The sequence below is a fragment of the Urocitellus parryii genome, chromosome 11 (genome assembly GCF_045843805.1).
Source record: "Urocitellus parryii isolate mUroPar1 chromosome 11, mUroPar1.hap1, whole genome shotgun sequence".
Classification (NCBI taxonomy): Eukaryota; Metazoa; Chordata; class Mammalia; order Rodentia; family Sciuridae; genus Urocitellus; species Urocitellus parryii.
The window spans coordinates 20,260,866-20,266,765 of NC_135541.1; positions in this window are offsets into that span (position 1 = coordinate 20,260,866).

The following is a 5,900-nucleotide window of genomic DNA, read 5'->3' on the forward strand; positions in this document are numbered from 1 at the left end:
TGACAGAAATTTATCATCTCACAGGTTGGAGTCTGGGAGTTCTAGATTAAGGTATTGGTAGGGCTGGTTCCTTTGAAGGAATGTGAGGGAGAATCTGTTCTAGACCCTCCTAGTTCCTAGAGGAATTAGTTTTCTGGCAACATTTTGCTTCCTTTGGCTTCTGCTAAACTGCTCACCCCAGTCTCTGCTTTCAACTTCACACGGTGTTCAGCCTACGTGTGTAAATGCGTTCAAATTCAGCCTTTTTATACAGACACCTATCAGATTAGGGGGCCACTCTGCTCCGGTACGACCTCATTTTGTTTTAATTATATCAGCAATGACTGTTTCTAAAAAGGTCACATTTTGAGGTACTTGGAGTTAGGACATATTGTCCCTCTAAAATAGTGATCACAATTTAATCCATAATACACCAAAAGTTCCTATTCTAACTAGTGGACCACAAAAACCTTTTAGATCTCTTGAGATTTGTGTTAGAATAGAACCAGTCTCCAAGTAATCCTTTAAGTTCTGGGAATACCCAGTCTCACTGAGCGCAGGAGCATAGGTAAATGGCTTATGATTCCCCGGGGGAAAACTAGAATGTAGTTATGTGGTATTGCTGGGTGCTTCCTCCAGGATACCCAGCATCCCTTTATTTACGGATCTTAGTTCTGAGAATTGAATGTCCACTTTTTTTTTTTTGTACCAGGGATTGAACCCAGGGGTGCTTACCCATTGAGTCACATCTTCAGTTCATTTTTTATTTTTTGAAATAGGGTCTCACTGTGGCTCAGGACACCTCACTAAATTGCTGAGGCTGGTTTTGAACTTGAGATCCTTCTGTCTCAGCCTCTGGACTCTCTGGGATTACAGGCATGTGCCACTGTACCCAGAAAGTCTCCATTTTGGACCTCAAAGGAGTTCTCTATTTACCGGACCTTAGGTTTTGTTTGATGTATAAATAAAGTAGGACATTAGTAGGTTCTCAATATGTTTCATCACTCCAGCTTTGTTGCCCTGGTACAATCCCTTGACCCCTCCTGTCACTCTGACCATCCTCTGATATTAAGGATTTTGATTCAATGGTAACATCTCTTAGCCTTATTCCCAGACTAGGGAGAATATATTCTATAGCACTTTTATTCAAAATAAGGGGTTTGGGGCTGTAGTTCAGTGGTAAAGTGCTTGCCCAGCATCTGTAAGGTCCTGGGTTCCCAGCATGGCAAAAGATAAAAAAAATTAAAAAATTGGGGGACAAAATTAGGAGATAAGTAGATCATATACATAATAAATCTACAATCAACATCTCTATCATCATTTTTGGTTCTTCTAGTTATACTAAGGAATTTATGACATCACAATTTCTTGAGCATAGGCTACTTTTAAGTCCAGGTCTCATCTAACCAACTAGCTAAGAGTCATTCTCAGAGCCGAGCACTGTGGCCCACGCTTGTAGTCCCCAGTGACTTGGGAAGCTGAGGCAAGAAGATAACAAGTTTGAAGCCAACCTCAGCACCTTAGTGAGGCCCTCTCAAAAAATAAAAAGGAATGCGGGTGTAGCTCAGAGTAGAGTGCCCCTGGGCTAAATCCCTAGTGCTTCCCCCCAAAAAAGCCATTTTTTGGTGGATAACCCCAATAAATATAAACATACTAAATCCAAAGATCTCCATTACACTACATTGATAAATTCAACCAAAATGAAAATCAATTTATTTTCCTTTCTTCCCTAGCTACCAACTTTAGAATCAGTTCACGACATACTCCCCAGGTTCCTGCTGATACAAATTGGCAAAATATTGTAATTCTTTTGTAAGTCTTTTCTCACATCAGACTGTCTGCCTTCTTCTAGAAAAACCAGAAATCTGTCAGGCGCTACCAGAGCGCACACCTGTAATTCTAGCAGCTCAGGAGGCTGTGGCAGGAGCATTGTGAGTTCAAAGCCAGCCTCAGAAACTCACTGAGGCTCTAAGCAACTGTCTCTAAATAAAATACACAATAGGGCTGGGGATGTGGCTCAGTGGTTGAGTGTCTCTAAGTTCAACGCCCTGTAACACCCTCCCCTCAAACAAACAATCAATCAATCAATCAAAACCCAGAAATCCGACTCTAGCTACAAATCTGGTAGTAATGACAGGTAGTGGGTTGGACATGAGAAGTACTGGTATTTTCTTTCAAGGCAACTACCCCAGGGTCTCCAAGCAACAGAACCAGTCACATCAGTGAGGGGAAGAAGAGCTGCTTTTGTTGGTTAAGAGAAGCTCCGTGTATGTGGAATTAGTGGTTCAGAGCTCAAATGTCCCCATTTCTCATTTCAGGGTCCCACTTTCCCAAATGATGCCCTAACTTTCACAGAAGAGACCTGGTAAATCTCCACCTGATTTCCACATACTTCAGCCTCAGCACAAGATAAAATTCTCTTGGGGCTCTCCTGTGGTACATGCCTGTAATGACAGTGACTTGGGAGGCTGATGTAGGAGGATTGAAAATTCAAAGCAAGCCTCAGCCACTTATCAAGGCCCTAAGAAACTTAGCAAGACCGTGTCTCAAAAAGCCCCTGAGGCTTACATTTTCTTCCTTTAACGTCTCTGGTGCAGCCCCCTAAACCCTCAGTTCTCATGTGATAGTCTGTCACAGCAGCCACTTGATCTGCTAGACTTTTCCACTAAGAGACATTTTTCTTTGGGTGACCACAGATACCAACCTTTGCTTATAATTTCATTGTATTCAAAGGCAACAAGATCCTCATTTCCTACAAACCCAACTTAATCATAACTAATCTAAGTAGGTCTGTTGCCTATAACCATTTTTGAAATAAAAAATAGTTGCAGACAAATGTCTACCAATTTTAAGTAGAAAAGGATTAATATAGGCAAATTAGGTATTTACTGAAGAGTTGGGAAGCCTTGGCAAGAGGGCTGTAGGCTGGGTTTCCAGGAGATTCATAGAATTGGCCAGTGCTGAGAGCTGCTACCTCTGCCACACCGTGGAGATGAGGAATCAGGAGGTCATCACAGGTTGACTACAAAAACACGTATCACCTGTCAATCAGGATGCCCTTCAACACTGATGAGAGCCATTGATGGGTAGTAGAATACCACTGATGAGACACTAGGTCTGTACATCTTGAAGCCCAAGTAGCTAAAGACAACCCCCAGATGCTCCTCCCTTCCACATCTCATTTGTGCATCCAATGGGCAAAATTTAAGTTACTTTCAGAGTGTTGGCTTCAAGGGAGTCTAAGACCTGAAATTCTCAGCTTGCTAGCAGCCTGCAGTACAAGAGGGTGTGTTAGGTCCGAGAACCCATTTGCTATGGCACAGCTTCTTTCCATTGACTTAAGTAGGACTTGTAAACAGACACATCCTCTCCTAGTTTCAGCCCCTTTGAAAGCTGACTGCAGCGCTATATCTGTCTAGCTTTGCATATTATTTACCTTCTTGGCCTCAAAGACTCCTTTAGTTTTCTTGTTTTCTATGTCGTTTTGCTAATCTACACAAAATTGCCCCCAGCTAATCTGCTTCTCTCCCTGCCTTAACCTATTTTGTTCCAGTCACATAGGTCACTATACTGTGTCTTTTAAAAAAGCAAACCAATGATGCTCCACCAAAGGCCTTCGTACTTTATTTCTCATGTCAATTGTACTCTTCCCCTATTCAGTTCGTTTCCTCATTCCGTTCAGATCTCAAGATCTCTGATCAAAGAGGTCTCATACTGCCCACCTAAAACATCACCTACCACTGTCTTCCCTTTGTTTTTACCTCAGCATACCTGTCCTTATTATGTACAACTGACTTCCCCCACTAGAGTAAAAATTCCATGGAGACAGGAATTTTGTTTTCCTCATTTCTGCATCCCATATCCTGCATAGTTATTTCAGAATGAATGAAGGCCATATGAAGAAAAAATTAGCCAGGAGCTATGGGTATGCCTGTAATCCCAGTGATTTAGGAGGCTGAAGTAGAAGGATTGAAAGTTCAAATCCAGGCTCAGCAATTTAGCAAGGCCATATGCAACTTAGTGAGACCATGTCTCAAACTAAAAAGGGCTGAGGATGTAGCTCAATGATTAAACACCCCTGGCTTTAATCCCCAGTATGAGAGAGAGAGAGAGAGAGAGAGAGAGAGAGAGAGAGAGAGAGAGAGAGAGAGAGAAAGAGAGAAAGAAAGAAGAAGAAGAGGAGGAGGAGGAGGAGGAGGAGGGAGAGAGAAAGAAGAGAGGAGATGAGAAGGAGGGAGAGAAAATGAACATGAATCAAGCTGATTCCATTTTCTCAGCAGAGAACTTTCCCAATGCATTACTTATGTTGTCCTCCAGGTGGTACTGATGAGCCTTTCTGGGAGATGAGAATGGAGTGTTAAAAAGGATTCAAACAGTTTTTCCTACCCCTGGTCAAGAGTTCTGGGCTTCCTTTCTTAGATGATATCCAGAATCTCCTTTAACTTATTTCTATGTATCTCTACAGGAGGAAAAAACATCGGCCTTTACCAACAGTGTTTTCAGTAAACCATCTCACTTATCTTTACAACCCCATAAATCAGGCTTATTATCCCATTTTAGTTAAGTGAAAGCAGACTCAAGAGTAGACTGCCCAAGTCCCACAGCATTAAGCAGAGCCCAGAAAGGGGAAAACAGGTTTGGCTGTAAACTACACCCCTCCAACAAACTTCTTTGATTTTATCCAAGTTAACTGTTCTCTTGATGAAGCTTCAAGAGAATTCCAAGTCTTGAATGGAAAATCTGCATTTCAGGTCTCCAGATTGCCCGCCTCTTCTTCCAATAGGTTCCTTTTGTCACACAGGGACACCCTTTAGGGTGCTTTCTTCCAGAGACCTGAAGTCCACTAATGGCATCTTATTTCAGGTGTAAGAAAATGTGCCAAGTTGGAATGTAGTGCCCAAGAAGTAAGATGCTGGCTGTTGTCCAGACTCCTCATCCTCAGTGCAGCAAGACAAAGAGCAGGTGCATCTGCAAAGGAAAACAGAAAGCCATCTGGTCTCTAGGGAAAGACGCATTTGATTCTTCCTCTGGGCCCAGGATTAAGGTGACAGAAGTCACCTTAAACACAGTCTTGAGAATTGGGGAATCTGGGGGTATGAGGGAGTAACTTTCTCATACCATCACTGAATTAAGCCAATCTTGCATTGGGTCTCATGAGTCTTTCATTCAATTTTCTTGCTACTCTCTGTAAGAGCTTTCATTTCTAAGGACATTATTCTAGACAGTGTAAAAATTCAAAGTAGTATTAACTTAGTTTAATTCTGATGAATTTTTAGGGTCAGGAAAAGTTAAATATGTTCAGAGATTTTGATGGCATGTATCCTCTCTTTCATTACAAATCTCAGATTTCTTTGTCCCACTTAAACCACATTGGCAAAACTTAGAAAGCCTTTTGGAACAGGGGCACGCACCTGGGAATACAGCCAATGCCTCCATCACTGCTGGTGATTGTGCAAATCAGTACATTTCTTCCTCCAATAGAAATACTGTTCCCAACTTGTGACTCTGCAACGTTCATGGAGACCTCTTGAGAGCAACTGGGACTGCCACCCTGTCCTCCTCTGAAGCATAGGACTAACAATGACTATAATGCAGAAAAGGGTAAGTAAAGCTTTAACAGGAAAACTGCAGTTGCCTCTAGGTGGCAAACAAAGTTCATTCTAAACTATGGCTTTCCTGTCCAGCTGACTCAGCTAAATAACTCTTCAGTCTGACTCTACAGTCCAAACTGAGTCTGGCTTTGCTCCCAGTCAAGTGGTTTCTACTTGACTCCATTGTAGTTGGATTTGAATAGAATCCTTCCCTGGGGTAAGAAAAACTCAAGTCTAGAGATTGTCAAAGATGCAGTGTTTTGTTTCAATCAAACACTTGGCTCTGTAGGACTAGCCAAGCCAAGGAAAATGCCATGAGTTGAATTACGA